We start from the raw sequence: 22984 nt of genomic DNA, 5'->3' as shown, positions 1-22984 counted from the left end.
CACATCCCAACTCTCATAACATTAAGATTATGGCCTGGCTACTTTCCAACTTCACCATGATAGAAAAAAAAGCACCCTCCAATTTAATAACTAAATTAATTTTTCCTCCCTCAACAGCATGTGCAATTATTAAAGTCAGAAAGATCTTGGCAGCCTCTTGCACTGGTAAATAAAACATTGCATTCTCATCATATGATTAATTAATGTTCCTGATTCAAGGAGATATGAAATCGCTTTACATTCCTTGTGTTATTGAATAACCTAACGTGCATTACTGCTAAGAAACTTTTTATATTCGTGCAGTTAAATTGTAAGAAATAAACCACAAAAAGCCTAACTTTATTCTGCAGCCCTGTGTGAGTTACAGAAAACAAATCTCAAGGAAGTTCATGACAGAGGAAAGGAAGAAAAGGAGAAAAAAAGGAAAGAAAGGGGGAAGGAAAATTTGAGCTGATCCATTGCCCATGGTTTTCAAATCTATTTAGTAATCTTATACCCAAGTCAGAAAAGATTTTTAAAAACTACAGTACCAAATTGTCAAGAAACTTTTATACATGATCCTGAGATGGTTCTATTTTGGGGTTCCTGTTACAACAACCAGGAAATGGTTTTCTTTGGATTTCAAGCACATAAATAGTTCTCCAGGTCCAAGTGAATATAAGCGTGATGCTTTAGGGGATTGCAATGGAACCACTATGGGATATGGGTGTATTCATCTCTTGCTTATGGAATATGCTGTACTCAATAAGAAAGGAGTGCTTTGTACCCTCTAGCAGTAATTGCAAAAATTGGAACAAATTTTTTAAAAGATAAATTTATGCCACACTTTCTACAATGTTTTCTTTTTTAAAGTTCCATATTGCGTTATTATAGTTACAGAATCCCTCCCTAAAGGAGCAAATGACGTTTTCACTATTAACCAACAGGACAAGCCACTCAGACACAGAACTATCACATATTCTGAGCTACCTCTTCTCCACCTCATTAGAGTTGGGATTTATACCTGCAGAGTGTAAGGGCATCCGTGTGTTCAAGAACAGGGCTGCTTGCCTCAGGTAAAAATTCATCCTACCCAGGAAACCCTCCCATCATCTCCAATGACTAACTCCCTACCAAAGATTAGTAGAGAAAGAAAATCAGGGAGAATGACAGAAACTGAAAAAAAAAAAAAAAAAAAAAAAGCCATAAATAGACAAGCACCAGTAGCCAGTAGCCAACCCATGTAATTTTAAAGGGAAAAAAAAATGCAGTTTTCTATTTTTAAACCACTTTCTTGTCTGTTTTCAATACTATATGTATCATAGAATCACTTTAATTTTGCTTTTTTTTTTTTAACCAAATAAAGATGCTCTCAAAGAGAAGAAAAGACCCATATGTAAGTAATAGGTAAGAAATAGACATTGACACTCCTGAATAATTCAGGAATCTACTGCAAAGATTTTGAGACTTGTACATCCACCAAACCCCAAGATTTAGGCCTTTATGTTGCTTTCTAGCTAAACTCCTGGAGTACTGATGAGGATTATTGAATTGAGCTTAAGTAATTGGAAAAGGTCACAAAAGGGAAAAAAATGACTGTATAAAACAATGACAGCCTCCATCCCCGCCGCACTCAGTTAAGCGCTTCCTCAAGAAAGCCCAGACTCTTGAAAGTACACGGGCTCCGTGGAATACAATGTTTCTTAAATATACTTTGCTTTTTATATCTATTTCCTTCTTATTCTCACATATTTTGTTTGCCTTTCCCCTTAAACATGGAACTTATATTTCTGTTCATTTTGGAATAGTTAATGTATTTTTATCACTCAGTGAATTTTAATTAAATATAAAAATAAAATGTAATCTGGAAATTTATATTCATTTTTGTCTATTTTTTTAATTTACATGGCCTTTCAAAAGTCAATTAAATGGAAAATTCTGACAACATTGTCCAGTGCTGGATCAGGAAATACAAAACTATTTTAAATTCAAACAGATTTGCTGTGTGACATGAGCTGAAATTTAACTATTCTTGACTTTATTAAAGAAAGTAGTTCTTATTTCACAGGAAAACCAAGAAGGCCTACACAATGATGGAAGAGACATTTTTCCTGGAGAAGTAACATGTATTCAAAACTCATGTTTATTAAAAATATAGGCAATATCATATTTAGGCTTTTCTCCCATTATCATCAAAAAGGTGTTTAAATTAAAATTGTAGCTTTCAAATGAGACCCAAGATATAGAAAATAAGCAAATCTGAATTCAAATTTGTGACACCATTAGTTATTCTTCTCCTGTAAAAAATGTGTAATGTTAGTGTCATGCATCAAATCAAAATATATGTTTTTGGTGGTACAAAGTGGTTCTGAGAAATCGAGTCTCATTAATAGCGTAAGTCATATTCATATTATGAAAACTTTGATTCAAATATAGTTTCCAGTCAACCAAAAAGAGTGCAGTGTTCGCTAAGAAAATAAGTTTAAAAAGCAAAATAAAAAGCCACTGGGAAGATTCCTGTTCCCTTTAGTATGCAGAAGGCACATCCTAGAAGTAGCTTCACCTGCCAGTTGTGATTAATTTGCTATTTCTTACAACGTCTCACTTTGATTATTAATGATAATGATTTGATTTATGAGTTCTGTTCACTGAATATTCTCAATTTCAAAAGATATACTCTTTGGGGGAAGAGGGAAAGGGAGAGAGGGATGGGGGAGCGCTGTTGTGGAGATAGCGACTCAGGTAAAGGAATAGGGCATCATTTACCTCTAGACACTGGTTCAAATCTATCTCCCCATGATTTCCTCAGGTGCACAAGGAAATCTAAAGGCCAGGGAAGAGATATTGCATATAATGAATGAGAGAGGGATATCGTGATCCCACCTCTGTTCCGAGGTTTTGTCTGTTTGTGTTATGGGAATGAACAACATTGAGGACCAGGGTTTCTGGATTGAAGGCTTTTCTCCCCGCAGAATGATAACACATAAACCCTGAGACTTGAATTGCATATTAGCATATTGTCATTCATGCATATATTAAGAAGCTGAGATTTTTAAGGCTGTATGAAAAGATGCTAGTTCTCAGAATAGAATTATAGGGAATTAAGGCAATTAGAACTCTGAGGGGCAATACACAGTGTTGTTAGAATATCGTACTCTCTACCAGCTGACCTCCTCGTTGATCATAGAAAAGAAAATTCAGTGGAAATTAATTTGGCACTTTTCATAATTGCAAAAATAACTCAGGAATAATTGATTTTTAAAGGTTGAAAATTACAAAGGCTCTCATCTTCCTTGAAAAATATCTTCTAGGAAAATAAGTGTAAGGAAGAGAAATAATGTAATCATCTTTGCCCAGATCTTACTCTCCCGGGGACTCCAAGGACCTCTCAGTGAACTATATTCATGGGGGCTTTATGAGCCTCTGGCCCCACTGAGTTTCTTAGTACAAGTATTATTAGTAACTAATCTTATTATTAGGAGTTTTCCAGGGGCTAGAAAACTTAGATATATACTCTTATTTAGTGCTCACCACAAACCAATGAGATAATTACCATTGTCCCCTTTCACAGATGAGAACATTAGGTTTCAGAGAAGTGAAGTGACTGCGCCAGATCACACAGTGAATAAGGGATTCACTCTCCTGGACCCTGTCTCTTTATCCTTTTGGTTGGACCTGTTAGGAACTCCACACTTTAAGACCATCCTTTGTCATCATGAATTCTAACCCCATGCAGACAAACTGCTAGCTCATAGCTTAAACTGAGTTCGCTGAGGCTCCCGGATCCTAGAAAAGGATCCCTCTGAGTCTGGAGCTTTGTAGAAATCTCCTCTCATATTCCAGAAGGGAAGTTCTGCTCCTAATGTGCTGCATGGCCAAACAAGAACCGAGTTTATGACTGCCAGAAGGTTAGTTCTCACCTGCGCAGTTTTTTAGAGATTCAGACTGAGGCCACTTTTTCAGAGACTGTGATTTATTCAGCTTGGGTTTGGTTCCCCAAATCTGCAATTTCAGTAAGTATCCCCCAAATCTGGATTCTTTTGGAATTGAAACAAAGTCCCTGGCAGGCTCTGCAAGGGCATCCCACTGACCTCTGCTTGCAGTCTCCCTTACACTTCTATGAAGAAGGACTGCAACAGATACCAGTGTGCTGAGTTGAATTGTTCGTGTCTCTAAAAGTGCTGCCCCACCCATTCTCCTGGTTTCAACTGCCCAGGGGATGTTGATGATTTCCAAATTTATTTACTCCATTCCAGACTCCTATGGAACTGCCAGGCAGACAGGTTCACTTGAGTATCAGACTGGAATCTCACAGATCATATTTCCAAAAATAGCCCATTTTCCTAAATGTCATCTTCCTTCTATACACCATCTTATGGCACTTTTATAAGTACCTTTTCCATCCGGAAATCCAAATATCTTCTTGGCATCCTTTCCCCTTACCACCTACGACAAACCAGCCACATTTATACCAATGTTTACTTTCCAAATGGTTCTCAATTCCATCTCGCATTCTCCATTTGGACAAGTAATGCTGCAACTTGGATCCTCACCCTCTCACCTGGACTCTGAGGATGGACTCTTATTCGTCTTTCTGTCTTCGTCATGGTCAGTCCCCAAACCATTCTCCTTAGTGGAACTGAGGGGATCTAATGTACTTTGCTGTCTGCCTTCCTGGGGCTCCCAGACTCTTAACCCCAGCCCTTGACCTTGCATCCTTCCCTGAGCTGGCCCTAAAACCACCACTTTGCACACCTTGCATAGTTACTAAACACTTGCACCTATGCATTCCAGGCCCCCATTTCAGCTGTCTCCTGTCTGAATTGCTCTTCCAACCTCTAATCCTGCTGAGAGCTCCTGCTTACCTCTTACAGTGCCCTCAAGAGGACAAACTTTAAAGTGGTGGAAGTACTATGGAGTCAAATTATCTAAAGTTCTCATTTTCTTAATCAGAAAAAAAAAAGTTAATTTTCTAAGTTTTAAAATTGCAGAAAAGACATAAAATTTAAAATTACACAATTACCTCACCTTGTTGTAGAAATTAAATATGGCATGGCTGAATTATAACAGCATGGCGTTCTTCTCTCTGCATTGCTGTGGAACTTGGGCACCGCATACACCTCTTGGTGCCTCCATTTCCAAGTCCATAAATGAAGTGGATTGAACTGGATTTACTCATCTCCAAACGCTTGTGGCGCACAGCCAAAGAACACTTACGGAAAATTTTGTGTTCAGATTTCCTCATTACAAGACAACTTCGTAGTCATCTTCTTTGTCCCTTATGATGACTCTGTTAAGTACATAAGAACATTTCCTACTTTACAAATGAGGGAACAGACTCGACATGTTTAGGTAACTGATTTTTGGTAACAGGGCAAATAAGTGTGACTTAGTTCATTTACAGACTAGCAGGATAATTCAGTGTTTCTGGCTCCTATCTCTTTACTGCAGGGCTTTGCAATAGGCCCATTAGTCACAGTGGATAATTCATATGTTGAACCTAGTTCTCAAAAACTAGAGGAAACTAAATAAAATAATGTAATATTATATATGTCTGTGTGTTTGTGTGTATATGTTTAAAGCAGCTTAAACTAAAATAGATTTACTTTGGTCTCATATTAATGACAATAGTGGATATTCAAAAACTGATGTTCCTCCCTGGTCTTCTGTGTTAATCAGATAGTTGTTTTTTATATTCCTGCCATATCTACTTTATAAGAAATTATATTAGGGAGATATGGTGGAGGAAATGGAAAGATGTTGGTGAAAAAGTACCATATTTCAGTTATGCAAAATGAGTAAGTTCTGAAGATGGGATGTACCTATGGGGACATACAATACTCCATTGTATACTTAAATTTTGCTGAAGCACATATGAGATGCTCTTGACACACACACACAAAGACAGAAGAGATGAGGTGGTGCATATATTCATTAGTTTGATAGTGGCAATCATTTCATAATGTATGTGGATACCAAAATCTCACACTGTACACTGGAAATATATACAATTTTTATTTATCAATTATATCTCAGTAAAGCTTGTGAGGGGAAAAACCAGATAAGAGAGAACATTTTGGTAGACTTCAGAAATACCCATTTGGAAGTCTTCTCTGAATTTATAACAAGGACATAGGAGGTTACATTGAGTCACAGGCTATCCCTTTGGTCAAGTGATCCAAAAGAACTTAGGTGCATGTAGGGAGTCAAGACACTTGTATAGAGATTTGCCCACCCAAGCCATGGGGGTATGAACATCCACCAGGATATAACAATAATTTTAGCAGTCTGAGTGGATGACCCGTTTGCTCATTACACCTCTCTCTATCCGCTTTGAAAAACCACTTACTCCTTACCATAAATCAAAGTATTGCTCCCTAGTTAGAGATCACATGCCAAACCCTGATGGTCAAATTCAAAAGGGTTATTTGGGGGCCCAAGTCCCAATCTCTGGATGGATAAGTTTGGGAAAAGTCCCCTGGTAGCTTTGACCATGAAGCAATTCCCTCCTTTCTCTCCGGTAGTTCTCAAAAGGAGCTATAAATATTCAGGGACTCAGCAGCCTGAAATAAAGAGGAACTGGCCAGATCAGCCCAGGTTGTTTCCGATCCTGCTAGAACAGGGTGCTGTGTGATACTTTAGCCCAGCTCTTGCAGACACCCCTGTGAATCAAGCCCAGCGTGGAGTATGCTCTGGGCATTCATCCATTGTGTTGCAATGTGGAGAATGCTCGGACAAGACTGCACCCACCCTGGGCAGCTTTCCTCAGTCATGGGGAACCAGGTTGCCAGGACCCCTAGACTTCTATAGTCCCTCACTGCCTATCTGTGAATAAAATAGGTGCTTCAGTATTAATTAGTATGAGTGTCCTGCCTCACTGGACTTGTGCACATGGCTTGATTCTGATACATGGTATTGGAGGGATATTTAGAGTCCTCTCCTGCAACTCTTCACTCACTGTAGTGAACCTGCCTTACAATAAAGGCTGCTGGTCACCTGACCCTGCTGCACATCCAATCACCATGATCACTTTGTTCTTATGGGGGTTGTGCCGATGACAAGCTCTGAGAGCTTCCAATATTGATCTCCAATTAGAATTATGTTCAGTAACATCACAAACAAACAAATAAAAATTACCTGAAGCCTAGATTCCTTTGCTTCCTAGCAGGAAGAAATGGGGGAAGGATGGTTCTTCAAGTAGATTCTTTCCCTCTCAATTCCTTTCAGTGGACACCCCACACTTCAGCCCTCATGTCATTGGCAGAATGTAGTCATCTGTGGCAAAGGAGGCTGAGAAACTTCTGCTCCTGCCAGGACAATAATGGAGATCTGGTTACCAAGAGGAATGAGTGGGTTTGTCTATAGGGAACTGGCCAACTCTCATATTTCAGTACAGTCCTGACTCCCTCTAATTTATCTTCAGTTGATCATTCAGTTCCTCACATGATTCAGAGTAGAATACTGAAGATAACAACTTCCAAAACTCTATTGTGACCCCTTCACAATTATCAAACCAAGCAAAACTCAGTTAAGAAACCTCAACCTAGTTACCAGATTAACTGTTCATTCCTTTAACTATCATCTACAACAACAGATCACCAAATAGGTAAAAACTGAGGGGACTCCAACAGTTGACAATGGAGCAGGTTATCAGGCAAGGTGGTTAAAATCAGGGAGACAACAGCAACCAGTGACCTTGTAAACTCTCAAATAAGACTGCTTTGTTTATTTGAAGCTCAAAGTAGATCATGGAGCAGAATTACTAGCACAGGGAGGAGCACAAGACATTTTTCTCCCGTGAAGCTGGGGAGGGAACCCAGGTCTCATGCATACTAAGCAAGAACTGTACCACTGAGCCACTCCCCAGCCTCCAAACACATTCTTGAATCTGGTGGTAAAATAATCCCTACAACAGTTCTAGACAAAATTGTGAATTAGGCTGATTTTGTCATCAGGATTCTTATGGTCTGTATGCTATCCTTTTTTTTTTTTTTTTTTTTTTTGCCTCTTTCTCTGGTGACAAATTATACTACCTCTAACTGCCCAGGAGTCCCTGTGCTCTGTCAGGCTAGAATCACACCTCTGGCCTAAAATTTGTCATTTCCTCTTTTTAGTACCTGACCAACTTCACTTCTCCTATTTCAGGAAATTTTAGCACATTGTCAAAATACAGAAGGAGGAACGTATGTGATCCCTTACGGTAAAAATTTCATGCAAGATCTTTTCCTTTTCTTCAGCAGATATATTTACATCTGGATGTAAAACAAGTTCTCTGAACCAACAGAGGTATATTTCAAGGTATAACTTCAGTCACCAACAATATATGGGAAAATATTTTCAATGTGGAGCCTGTCAACACCTGTTGTATTTCCTTACATAAATATAAATTTGAAATATTATTATTTGACTTTGCTTTCTTGATTGCCAAACTAATTATTTAGTTTTCTTTTCTTTAAAAATCCAAATGCTTGACAGAAAAGGATGTCAAAGGAGGGAAGAGATAAGGACTCTGATTTTTGTGCAGTCTCTCTTTCTCTCTCTCTTTCCTTTTATTTTCTAGCCCTTACATATCCAGAGATATGTCAAAATTTTGACAAACTCCCATATCACAACAATCAAAAGAAGATTGTGATGTTTTATATTTTTTAAATGTACTATTCATATTCAAGTTTCCATTACATGACTTTGATCATCCACAATTCTGAGAACACTGATCATCCTGTAAGAGTTTAAACAGAAAATTTAACACAGTAGGAATATATGATTAGGTGGACACAGAGCATCTCTGGGTCACCACGGAGTGCCAAGAAAAGGTTACTCCCCAGTCCCCTCCTTGGATCAAGTCCCTTCCAGGTTTCACCACTAACATTAGCCATTCCAGCAGCCACTTAAAATTAGATGTAAGTATACTTATTAGAAGTATGATTTCAGAATACAGAGACATCGATTTATTTCAAATATGGCAAGAATGAGGCTGATAGGACAACCTTCCTGCCTAAAACAAACCTCAGTGTGTGAAGTAAAACACAAGAACTTCTTCAGTAGGCTCCTCCTCCTCATCTGACTGCCTGGCCTTCAGGGAGGTTAGTAGGACCAATGCACTGGGCAGGAGTCTTTTAGGGCTCAGAAAATACTAGTAATAAGTGACTACCAGGGAATGTTGCTCACATTTTTGTTCAATTCATGATATATCTTTATATCACTTCACAAAATGTGGGGGACACAGCAACATGGGTGGGACAAAAACTAACTGATTTAATATAAAGTGCCTAGGGTATGAATATTCTATAACTGATCCAATCATAAATCCAGGACAAAAAAAAACACAAAGCACAGATTTTTTTTTTCCATCTGTTGAAGGAAAATCAAAGAGAATTTTTGAAGGGCAAGATCTCATTGCTGTACACTGGGAATTGAGCCTTCGTCACACTTAATGGGTGTTCTGTGCCAAGTTCCCGGGCCCCTGGGGGTGAAAATTTCCCCTAAAAAGACCTGGAAGGAATTCAAGGCTGCTAAAGACTTGAATAAAACTTGACTTAATGTGCATTGTACATTTTTATTACCTTGAGATGATATGTTATAATTACCTTCTTAAATCATGTGAGAAAAACTTAAACGCATTATTAACAAATGATAATAGTTCCAAACCAAACCAGTTTGGCACTGGTCTCTCCAGAGAAGAGAATAGAGTGGAGAGCAAACAGGCTAATAAAATGGCAAGCACGTTAGAATCAGGAATAAATGAAGTGCCTAATTCTCCCCCAAACCGTAGACTACCAGAAGCACATGAGTCTCTTCTGGAGCCACACAGAAGAAAGACAGAAATACATTTGAACTGTGCATGAAATTCTGAAGTATGATTTTTGGATGTTCCATAAGTAATTAGCCCCAATCTTATATATGTTTCCTAAAATAAGATGAATAGAGAAAAAAATCTGAGAATACTTACATTAACTTCTTAGAAGAAATTAACAAACTGAATCATTAGCGCAGCTGAAATGAGCAGAATCCACCTTTCAGAGTGTTTGGAAATAAAAGAAATGAATGCCAGTTTGCATTCCTTCCCTTACCTGATCTGACTTCCACCAAAGCTGAATATAAGAAATATAAATCTACATCGGTAAGAAGGATCGGCCTTAATTAAGAATGTACACATTCAATTACAACATTATGAAATGTTTCCAGAGAAGCAACTTTTTTGAAAGCCACAGAATTGAAAGTAAAGTTTGTAGCCAGAGGCATGTGGCCACCGTCTGCATTGAACTGACACTCAGAGATGAGGGTTGTGGATAGGGTGATTACGGCCTCCTCCCCTGGCGTTCTGCAGGCCGGAGCACATGCAGGAAGAGGCAGGTTTTCTCCAGGAGCCTCTGTGGGGAGTTCTGGAGAGGGCTGGCATCCAACTGGAGGTGAGGAACGGTAGGTGGAAGCTGGCTCTCCCAGTGCTGAATTGAAGATCAAAACAGATTTTGTTTTGGCAAATGTCTTTTAAAACTAAAAACCTCAGAGTACTTAAAAAGTATCCCTCAGCAGTATCTGAAGTTCCATGGACTGGTAGACATTTTGCAGCAGCTTGCAATATTAAATTCTGGCAGAAAGTGACTGACAGGGTTAATAAGGCTATGTGGTTGCACAGGAGCCTAAAGCATAGCAGATGGTTTATATGAAGAAGGAGGAGAAAGGAAAGGCCTCCCACCTTTCTTTCGTTTTAAAATTACTTTGACTATATATACACAAGTCTAAACACTGTTGTGTGCATCAAAATATTAGAAATGTGAATCAATTACACATCATCTCCCAGATTTTCTAAATTTTGGTGTAATGAATGAGATAGGAACAAAGACCATTGAATGATGACAACATATCCTATGTAAGAATGTGTTCTTTTTTATGATTTTATATTATAAATGTTAGGAATTTCCCAATACTTCACAGGGTAAAGAAGGTTGACAATGCAATTTTTAATCCTCTCAAACCAATATATGAGGACATTGTGCTGATATTTCTGTACTATCTAGGAGATAACAAAAAATATTTCCTAATTTCTTCTATATGCCTTAAAACTTATGGTCAATTCTGGATGGTCAGAACAGACCTCTAAAATAATCAAGTAAGATAACATCTCATGCATATCTATGCAGAGAAGTCAGGACTGTAATCTCTCAGAATAGGCAATAAAATATGCTATCACAATACATTCCAACTGTCGCTAGTTCAGAGTCTCCAGCAATCATCTGCACAATCTAGAACGTCAATTAAAATGCAACCACATTTTGTATTTAATTTACTAATAACCGTATTCCTGACGTAGACATGAACCAATTCATCTAAAAGTTCAAAAGGGCCCATTAAGAACCTACCACCAGCCCTAAACTGTGATCATTCTGAATCTACATACTTTTGCTGACAAAGTATACAAATTTCACTTTTAGATGACATTACAGCAATGCCACAAACTGTTACAGTTTAAAAAATAAATTTTGTATATCATAATTGACAAAATGTATATATGTATGGTGTGTCATGTTTTCAAATATGTATGCATTGTGAAATTATTAACTCAAGCAAAGTAACATATCCATCACTTTACCTATCATTTTGTGTGTGTGGGAAGGATACTTAAAATCTGCCCTCAGCAAATTTCAAATATATAATATGTTATAATTAATTATTGTCAGTATGCTCTACAAAAGAATCCAGAGCTTATTCTTCACAAATGAAACTTTGTATCCTTTGGAAAACTTCTCCCCATGCCCTTTCCCTACCCTGGGTAACAGCCTTTCTAGGCTCTGCTTTAAGAGTTCAACATTTTAGATTCTACATATAAGTGAGACCATGCAGTGTTGCAAATTTTATGTAGCATAATGTCGTCCAAATTCATCCATATTGTGACATATGGCAATTTTAATTTTCTTGAACTTCAGTTTTACCAAAATCATTGTCAATGTCTTACAAAAAGTCATGAGGCAACTGGATATAGAAAAAGTGAAAGGAATTCTAGTTTGAGTTCTTCCTTAGACTAAGTATATAAGAAAAACTCATGTCAGCATTCCTTAGATAAGGTGGTTAATTAAGCATCTATAGATACTTTTCCTGCATTCCAAAAACAGAAATGTACTTGACCTTTTTATAAATAGTTATTAATATGAGTAAATATATATGCATACTTAAAACAAATAAATCAGTTCAAAAGAAGAAAAAATTCCAGAACTTATAAATTTGAAAATAAAATGTCTTACCAGTAAATAAGAGCTCAATTCTTGAGACCCACAGTGGGGTTAAGACCATCAGGTTGAAGTTTTTGGAACTAAAGCAGTAGGTTTAACATGAGATAAGGAAAAGGAACTGATCTCCATTTATAAGTGTGGAATGCAGAAACCTACTGTTTTGTTTTGTTTTAATTTTTTAGAAGTAAGAATTCAGAATATCTTCAACCAAGAGTCCAAGGTCAAGGTTTAATAACTACTCAAAAACCAAGAATGTGTCTTTACAGTGAAGGCTTGGATACATCTTATTTGATCTATAAGAATCAGATTCTTTTTGTAAAAGTATAGGGACTCCTTGGTGAAATATAACATTAAAATCTAGTTTGAAATCTCTACCTCTTGCAATACATAGATATTATTATAAACCTCTCCTAAAGCAACGCTATACCAACGGTGATCAATGGAAAGAGAACTTTCATGGAAGGTGGACTCATAAAGAACCATTAGAAAATACATGAGATATTCTAGCATCAGAAATGTAAGTGGACAGACTCAACAAATAAAAGAAATGACAAGTAAGGAACTATAGATAATATCAAGAGCTCACAAGAGTTTCAAAACAAGTATTTTTAAATATTCAGGAATATAGAGCAAAATATAGCATCCACCAATCAAGAAATGGTATTTATGGAGCAAGATTAAACTGATAAAAGAAACATGTAGAATCTTAGAAATGAAAGGAAGAAATGGTGAGATTGGGTATTTTAATTTGGTTCTCAACTTTAAAGGTAATATTTGGAACATTTTACTCATTTATTATTTGCTTTCAGTATGTGTACTTTATTAAGTTAAAGATATTCCCTTTATTTCTAGCTTGTTTAATTTTTTTAAATCAAGGATTCATGTTGAAATTTAATGTTTTCCTACAACATGGAGATTATCAGATGACTTTTTTATTTCCATCTCTTAATGTTAAATTCTTATAAATTTTTGAATTTGAAGTTTACTTACATTCCTGGGCTAAATCCTGCTTTATTTACTATGCATTTTTTCATATGCCATTAGATTCCATTTTAATTTTTACTTACAATTTTACCTCTATATTTTAAGTGCAATATTGACCAATACTATTTCCCTTTGATTAACATCTCTCCCTTCTCTGTATGAAACAAGTTCTGTAAGATAGGGAAAAATATATATCAATGATTGTTAAAAGTAACCTAGAACTTCTCTTGAGTTTAGTGCTTTGATGTAGATAGATTTTGTTTTTTAACCACTGAATTTTTTTTTTTTTTAACTACTAACTTTCTTTAGTAGCCATTTTGAACTTTTCCTTTCCCTGGTAAATTCTTAGTTTTCTAGAAACTAGTTTCAAGATCTGACATGAACTTATTTCTAGGAGTCTGTTTCATAGTTATATCTCCTTTTTCAGTGTTGACATTCTTACTCATGATTTTTCTCTTTGTTCTTAGGAAGTGCTTTCTTCTTCATTTATTAATATTTCCAAAAACACTTCTTTTGTGTTATCTTTAGTTGATTTTTTTTGGTGTTTCATTTTCTTTATTTCTACTCTTACTTTGCTTCTACTCATTTTGGTTTTTCTCTTATTTGAGCCAACTTTTCTGAATTGAACATTCAGCTCATTGACTTATTTTCCTTAATGTTTTCTAAAAAATGAAGCTAACGTTATGTGTCATATTTGAAATAAAACATATCTTTATCTTACAAGCTTTAGCCTGGAATGTTTTTATTCTCATTCCATTCCAATACTTTGTACATGTCATTATGATTTCCTCACAAACTCATAAATAACTCATAAATTTAGAAGTATGTTGGCTTTTGTTTACAAAAGCTTGTGTTGTTTGTTGGACAAAGGATATTACCTTTGTGTTGCTGATTTCTAATGTGCGACTCTACTGGTAGAAAATGTAGAATAAACTTGATAATTTTTAAAATTCTCTTCTTCATGTTGTAGTAAATGCTCTACCATCAGAAATAATTCTTTGTTGAGAAGAATTAGTATACATACATGTATGATCTGTTTTCCTTTTTTTTTTTTTGTATGCTTAATCACTTTGGTATCCTTACCCTATCAGTTCCTGCGACAGATCTATGAAAATATTCCATCATGTGGGTTTTTAATTGCTTTTAATTTCCTTCATATTTTACTTCAGAAATATTGATATTCTTTTGAGACTCACACACATTCTAGATTTTTTTTACTAAAAAGTTGTTTCTTTTATATAAAAATTGCATTACCAAATTATGCTTTTTTGTAAAAAAATTTTATTATTCAAAGTATATCACATTTCTCTTGGTCATATCTTTATTAATCTCTTTACTTTCATTTGTTCCTTGTCCCTATATGTTAGGTCATTATTTTTGCATAACTGATTTATTTTTAATCTGATATGATAATCTTTGTCTCTCCACTGCAGAAGTTAGTCTCAGTACATCACATGCATATAAATATATATATGTACATATATATATAAAACATTTGTTTAACTATGCCATAATCTCTACTTTTTATCACTGTGGTTGCTTTATCTTTTCTTAATATTTTTCTTTCTCCTATTTATTCTCCTACTTTTCTACAAATTATACTGCTATGCCATTTTGTTTATTTCTTATTGATGGTTATTCTTTGTGCTCTGTCCTGAAAATATCTTAAAAATCACTCATATAAATGTCAGTATTCACATATGAAAAATTAGGAAGTTGTTCAAGTCCTGTTCATTTGTATATAGTCTCATTTTACTAAGGTGGAGAAAATAGGCCAATGAGCTTAAAGCAGCTTTATCCAGAGTTTTGGGGTTTTATAATTTCACTTACTGCTTCAAAAAGGAAAAAGAGAGTTCCAGAAGAGGGCCATGGTCCTACTGCTTTGCCAAATACTGCTGCACTCTTAGTATTTCTTAGCAAATTTCTGTGTTCGATTTCACTTAAAGAGAAAAACTACATAAAAAACAGGCTGACAAAATTAAAAAGAAACAGGAAACATAGCAGTACAAGAAAAGTAAGAAAGAGCAAAGGAGAATAAAAGGAGAACAAAGGAGAAGAAAAAGAGAAGAAAATTTGTGGAACAGACTGGCATGCAAATTATAGGGAATCCTGAAAGAGGATAGATAACCAAAAGAAATAGAAAGATCTGGAAATCATTAGAGAAAAATTCTGAAAATGACTTGCTACTGTGAAAGTTGAGAACCCAGAAAAATAAATGGATTAAAACCACATCAAGGGATAAAATTTCAGAACACAGTAGATAAAGATGCTATTCTGCAAGTCTCCTGAGAGTTAAGCAGGAATCGGCTTATTTCTCTTCAGAAATTTTAACAGAAATACCAGATACAACAATAAGCAATAAGTGAAGTAATGCTTTCAGAATTCCAGAGGGAAAATACTTCCAAATTAGAATTTTATATCCAGCCAAACTATCATTTGCTTGTCAGTATAAAATAAGGTATTCTCCAATATTGATGTCTTTGTAGCAACTCCCCTTTATGAACAGAATAAATGCACTTGTTCAAACCAAGACAGTAAATTTTAAAACAGGGAAATACAGAAAAAAAGAGCTAAAACACAAAAGTTATTTGGGATATGAAAAGATGATAAAGGTTGTTATGGGATTGAAGACACTGTAGCAGGTTGACTCGAGATACACAGTTGTCAAACTGCTATTGGTAAGAATTTCATTGCTATGAATCTGCTAACAAAATGTCTAGGTGAGCCTGCACCAGGTCCTTATTCTTTCTTATTTTATCTTCATCCTCTGCTGATGAGTTTCTTGCTCATAGCTCCATACCTTTCTCCTTGGGCATAGAGAACGGAGAAAAAAAATTTCTTTCCACACCATTCCAGAAATATATTACTTTGACCTACTCCTGAGAGTTGAAGGTAGAAATGACAGAGTAAGTTTATAGGGAGAAAATTGAAGCTATTTGTTAATAGGATTTCCAGTACTTGATCTAGCATCAAAAACAACAATCAGGTAGGTAAATTCTGCCCACTCCCTATCCCAAGTCTCATATATAACCTTTCCATCACAGAGGGGCTCTTATAGCTTCAAAACAGCCCAAATCAGAGTACATGAAACTTTCTTATGGGACTCTGAAAGCTAGATATATTATAATATTAATTTGTTTTATATAGATAGATTTGTACTTGGTAATCATTTTTTCGAAACTAAACAAATATCATACAGACATATATGCTCCATGCAAATCAAGTGGTCCTCTTGCATTGAAAGGAGCATATAATTATGAAAAATAAAGAGATTTTTTAAGTACTCTTAATATTTTAATTATTAATCTCAATAAGGCACATGTAGATTTTTCTATGATCTTTAAATTTTATATATTGTATTCTCTATTGAATTATGATATGTGTCTCAATTAAATTATTAAAAATGTGATACAAGTTGGAGGGTCAAAAGCCAAAAAGAAAAAAGAAAAAAAATATTACTTCATATAATCACATTTGGTTACTACCTCTTGAGTTATTCGACCTTTTTCTGTTAATATATTTACCAATCTCATTTTTAGTGAGCGGCTTCATTGATGATGCACTAATATGCAATATGGAAAGTTCCAATTTGGTGACTAAACCCAAGAATAAAAGTACCATTTCTCCTTTTTATTTAATTATGTGGAAAATGGAGGAAAATTAAATTTTGGAGAATAAAGCAATTATCATTTATGGCTTACGTATTGAAATCAACTCTATAGGTAAGTAATTATAGGTTAGAAAGACAGCTACAAAGGTGTTTTAGGTAAATCATAATTCAAGAATTCTTATATTGTAATTAAATGGCACAATATTATGAAATTATAATTTTTATGTCTGGGTAATGAAAATGCAATAAAAAGTTTAATTAGCAAAAATGCAGTGGATAAGAAGATAATGGAAACAAACTCCAGGATAATATAATCATGCTTTATATCATGAATGTATATTTAAATCACCATCAAGAGCAAGAGTTAGTTAAGAATAATCAAGGAACATTGTTATAGAAATATATTAATGCGATAATTTCTTTTTAATTATTTTTAAACATTATATCCAAGCATCTTAATGCATTTTCTATTGCCAATTAACTCTGCAGTAAGGCAGGCATTTCCCTTTCTTCCTATTATGATCTTGCTAAACTGAGTCAAAGAGGAAAAAACTGTCTACCAATTTTACAGAGCAGTACAGTGGCTAACACAGGAAAACCCATGTCATTCCCCTAGACATTTGTCCTGAACTGTATACTTTGAAAGCGCTAATGAGTCCCCAACATACCAAATGTGGTGATGTATTTAAAGATTATAATGGGTTGCTGATATTGAGCACCACCCAATCAAGTTCAATTAATCATCTAAGCATCTTTCACATAGTTACTTTACTTAACTGGTACACTCCAATTCACCATTATGTAAAATTGTAAATCATATCATGCCATATTCATGTTTCAAAAATTTAAAATTGTATAAATTCAAATATTGGGAATTTTTGGTCTTTTTTCCTCCATTGAAAATTTTCAGTTCAAAACTATTTCTAAATGATCTCGCTGATAAGCGGATGAGGACATATAATGGGGGGTGGGAGGGGTTAGCATTAGGTTTAGGGTTAGGTTTAGGGTTAGGGATAAGGAGAGCGGTAAGAATGAAGGAAAGAAGGACTGTATAGAGGGAAAAGAGGGGTGGGAGGGGTGGGAGGGGTGGGGGGGAAGGGAAAAAAATAATCAAACATCATTGCCCTATGTAAACGTATGATTACACAAATGGTATGCCTTGACTCTATGTACAAATAGAGAAACAACATGTATCCCATTTGTACACAATAAAAAAAAAAAAAAAACTATTTCTAAACTTGTCCAATGGTACTACTGCTAGCGGATAACCCTCAGGAATACTAAATGTATCAAAGTCAACTACTAATCTTTACTCAAAGTTTACTATAGTCAAAAACTCTACTTAAAGCCTTATGTCCTCTGTTCACTCCTCAAAATAATTCAGTAGGTTAAATACCCTCGCTATCCCTATTTCCAAAATATTAAGAGTGTAAGTAACTTGTCAAAATTTACACAGGGGTCAAGGAGAAAAAAATCAGGCAGCCAATGACTTGAGGGAGAAAAGGCTATTTTTGTATTTCAAAAGCTTGATTTTTGTTTTGACTGTTAAATGCTGAAGACTCAAATTATAGAGTTTATATCATAAGACGAACAGCGATGGGAGCACACAAAGAAATAAGAGTGTTTTTCCTACACTGAGAAAACAGTGTTAGCTGGCCTGGGGAAAGAGAACAGAGAAATCTCAGTTGGGAGAAGGGGTCCAAGGCTGGTGTAGGACTACGTTCTCTTCCCAGCCTCCAGCCTCTGCTTTGGACGAAGTCCTAGGGAAGTTAAATCAATAAAACCTAAGGCACGCATAGGAGAGATAAAACAGAATGGTTTGTGCCTTACTTTCTGAGCAGTAACCTCTGTCAGAAATACTGATCTTAGGCCCAATATTAAAATAGCAATGGCTGAGAGAAGAGTGAGTAGACCCAGTAGAGGCTAGAGGGCCTATGGGTCTATGCACCCTCTGTGCAGTGAGTAAGCCTCTGAAAATTCCATATGTATGTCCAAGAGGGACAGGAAAGGGCTGAGAGCAGCATTCAGCTGAGAGAGGCTTCAAGATGGCGGACAGTAAAAGAATCTAACTAGTGTACACAGCACAGATAATCAATATGGTGGATGTACTGTAATTACAGACACGGCTGAGGGGACGCAGCAGGAGCAGATGGGACAATGCACACCTGGACACCAGCATAACTGTCACCCAGGAAGATGCCCTCCTCTCTTTCCTTCCATAGATAACTGAGAAGAAACAGGAGTTAAGGTTGGTGGAGGGAAGAATCCCCCTTTGACTAACCACTCACAGAGTAAATATTTAAATAGAAGGCAGTTGAATTAAAAATCACGAAGATTATATTTTTCAGGGCTGGGGTTGTAGCTCAGTGGCAGAGTTCTTGCCTAACATGTGTGAGGCACTGGGTTTGATTATTAGCACCATATAAAATAAACAAATAAAGGTATGCTGTCCTTTAACTATAAGAAATTTTTTTAAAAGATTTTATTTTTCTGTTTCTGAGTTGAAGTATTTTTCTGTTTCTGAGTTCCTGAAATAGGGAATTCTGTGGCCTGATAACATGTTTACTTATTAAAAAGAAAAAAAAATTCTCTGATTTTTCTTTTCTCACCTTCATATCAAATTTCTTACTATTTTCTCCCAAATTCCTCCTTCTTTCAGAGCCATGTTTACAATAATGGATCTCTTGACTTCTATTATTCTGTCTCCCACCTTGTCTTTCTCACTCACCATAAATTAGCATTTACAAATATGGGAAACCATTTTCTTTTCTTTACAATTTATTGTTGTATACCATCAGAGCAGAGGCCTGCGTTCCTCTTACAACACGAAGGCATAGTTTTTAAACACAATTCAGCATCTTCTTCCTTGTGTATTAAAAACATGTAAAGGAATACAAAACAGGTCGGTCTCCTATTAAAAGAAGTCAGAAAGTTTCAGAAACAATTTATAAAATACATATGGATCTGTATAGACAGCAATCTCTAAAATCTGAACTTTCACATTAGAAGAGGCACAGTTTGGGAACAAACTTTAAAAAAAAACAGCCTGTAAAGACAGAAATGCATAAGATCCATACAGACATCCTAATGTCCAAGAAAAATAGCAATTGATCGTCTCTAGGAGGACACAGATTTGTATAATATTGAATCACATAAATATTGCCTGATTTGATAAGAAGGATTTAAACCAAAAAGCCAAAAAAAAAAAAAAAAAAGGTGGGGGGAACCCAGATGCTATTGAGAATTTCAGGTATATCCTAAAATACGACAACCACATTAGGAAATTTGCCTACTAATCAAAACCTGGCTAAGATCACGTACATAAATCAAATTCTTTATAACAAATACCATTCTAAATATCTATCAATATTTATATACATAGACATATTGTCTATTGTTTCCAGTTCTCTGGAAGAATCTGATTAATACAGACTGAAATCATGATGTTAGATAGAGACATCACTCGCACACAGCAGGGTAGTTTGGAAGACTGTCCAGGAGAGAATGACGGGTAGGGTAGAACGTGAATGGACCTATAACCTAAGCATAATGTTCTCTGGAAATAGGGCAGAAGGCTAAGGAGAAACCACAGGAAAGCTTTGTAAAAGAAGAATGTAAAAATCAAGTGGTCCATCCAAAAGATGTTCCTAAGAACAGATGAGATAAAACTCTAGAACTTACCATTGAAATATGACTAGAAAGAGCCTAGACTCCATTTCTGTTTAACATTTATCCAAGAATCTCATAGAAATAGTTTCCAAATATAAATATAAAATCATCTCATAGTTTGTATTCTACCAGGAAATATAATGGGGTCTCCAGGGAAGAGAAGTCATGAACAATATAATAAAGGAGAGCAAGAAATTCTGGTTTCAAAATATGTCCTCATGTTACCCCAACACTCTTACATTTTCATTTACGTGTGTGTGTATGTATGCGCGTGTGCTGTGAAGATGGAGATTGAGCTCAGGGCTTAAATCTACCTACCTTAGAAATATATTATCTTGTACACAACATTTTAATTCCACAATTAGATATAATAAGTAAAAGTTCAAAACATGTGATAAGATGATAATATTTTATGTTTCTTAGTATCTTTAGCATTTACTAAATGCTTTTTATCAGCATCATCTCCCTTTATAAATTAAATAGGGCAAATATTAATAGCTCCATTTGTTGAATGATTGAAAGCTGAGATTTCATGCAGTGTAAGCAATCATCCCAAGGTTACAAAGCTAGTAATTCAAAAAGCTGCAGCCAAACACTGTCTCCACATACTTTAATTTTATACACCCCACTCACTTACTAAAATGTGCATGACTAGAAGCAGACATGATCATTTTGAAGTCAGGGAGATATTTAGACACACACTTTGGTTCCTGAGTACTCCAGAAGAAATAGATACCTTTCAAAGGTGACTCAGGAATACCAGTGGATAATACCAACATGTCTGCTTAAGCAACTGTGACCTAAGTATCTCCTTGGATATATATGAATCACCGCCCACAGGAAATACAAATTGCCAACCACAGAAAATAAATCTAAGGAGACCTCCAAGAATGAAGACAAAGTTCTGACACAGTTAGTTCTATCAGTAACATTAATATGGGTCTACTTGGAGAGGATATTATACTTTTTAGACTTAGGCCAACTTCAGATAAAATAGCCAGTACTTCAGTTGGCCAATGCTCCTTTTTTTTATTTTGGAGCTATCCAAGGTACTCAACTGACACCAGCATTCAGCTGACCAAGCCCAGCAAATGAGGCAAATAACTTTCCATTTTTCTTTCACCACAACTTTTATTAAGTGAAACAGCACAGTAAAACACGCCACACACACACACACACACACACACACACACACACACAACTGTACATTATATTTTCTATTCTCTTACTTTATTGAAAAGAAAAAACTTCTGGCATTGCCCACTAAATTGATTTCATAACTTACTAACAGAACCTGGTTCACAGTGTGGAAAATACACTAAACAGGACTGTTAATAACCAAGGTTATAGGTTATGTCTTACTGTCACATTCTTACTTGTCACACCTGTTTCTGTTATTTTGCTCTGGAGGTATGCTCAGTTCTGCTGCTCTTACCACATCTTTTCAATATCATACTACTGCCAAGTCCCTTTGCAAACTGTGTTCAAACTGTTCGACCTCCAGTGTGTGTCCCCCATGACCAAACACCATGTGCCCTCGGCCAAAGACAGACAGTGAGGTTAGAAGGAGCACAGGGTAGGGAAGAGAACTGAAATCTGAACTGGAGGTGCTCCTTCTAAAGGGAAACCCCCCCACAGAGGAGCAAAGGCACCAAGCACAGCTAACTTTTCCCACCATTTTTCTCTATTTTGCCCTCATGTTTCCTTCTTTCATCTCCTTTAGCAACACGAGAGCAAATTTATGTTATAAACAACTCTGTTGTCTCTGACTGCTTTTTGCCTGCTGGAAATTTTACAAATGTCACCTACTCTAAGCTTTACAATAACTAAAATTGTATCTGTAACAGTACCTTCATTTTCATAGTAGAAACTTAGCTCCTGGCAGGTTACATAACTTTCCTGTGATGAAACAGAGTGTGATGGAAGCTGTTAGCTGAGGATATTAATATACACATGGGAATTGTTTAGAAGTCCATTACATAGTGCAAAGTTCAAGAAAATGAGCAGTTTAGATACAACACTATAAACTAGCATGTATTAAGCAAGTAAATAATAATGAACCATCCATAATTACTTAAAAAGCTATTAAACCCTTAATTGTTGTGTTATTGCTCAATTTAATCACTGAGTGACATTATTTTAACAACCTTAGGTATAAGATAAACAATCTTAAATAATCTCCTAATAAGAAACTAAAGTATGTGTCTATTGCAACTACAGTACAAGAATTTGAAGTAAATACCATTTATTCTGAGCATAGCAGTGATCACCTTAACTTACTCAATTTTAATCAATGAAACAATAAGATAACAAAAAAACAAAACAAAAACAGTTTAACCCCTCCCCCTTGTTCTTCCTGAAAGTTTTCAGAAATGGTCAGTGAATATTTGTGCCATTAAAATTAGGAGCAGCAAGAATATTTAGAAGTAGAAATGACTCCATGGTGATTTAAGGTCCATAAGAAACTTAAGGAATGTTAAAGCAAGAGAACAGGGGTCTATACTTTTCTGAAACT

The 22984-nt window shown here is 35.6% G+C and overlaps 1 long non-coding RNA gene across 6 annotated transcripts in view; it reads right to left on the bottom strand.

The window, feature by feature from the left end:
- The window catches only part of LOC124961087 (uncharacterized), an 83093-nt gene extending 72874 nt beyond the window's left edge, over window positions 1-10219 (bottom strand). For all 6 annotated transcript variants that reach the window (XR_007104233.1, XR_007104232.1, XR_007104235.1 and 3 more), the window contains exons 1-3: window positions 9929-10219; window positions 7117-7286; window positions 5008-5269 (exon numbers count right to left, since the gene is read on the bottom strand). This is a non-coding gene — a long non-coding RNA (uncharacterized LOC124961087). The remainder of the gene's footprint in view (window positions 1-5007; window positions 5270-7116; window positions 7287-9928) is intronic.
- Window positions 10220-22984: the final 12765 nt, after the last annotated feature.

This window comes from Sciurus carolinensis, chromosome 12 (assembly GCF_902686445.1).
Source record: "Sciurus carolinensis chromosome 12, mSciCar1.2, whole genome shotgun sequence".
NCBI classification, from domain to species: domain Eukaryota; kingdom Metazoa; phylum Chordata; class Mammalia; order Rodentia; family Sciuridae; genus Sciurus; species Sciurus carolinensis.
This window is presented reverse-complemented; position numbering and strand designations above follow the sequence as displayed.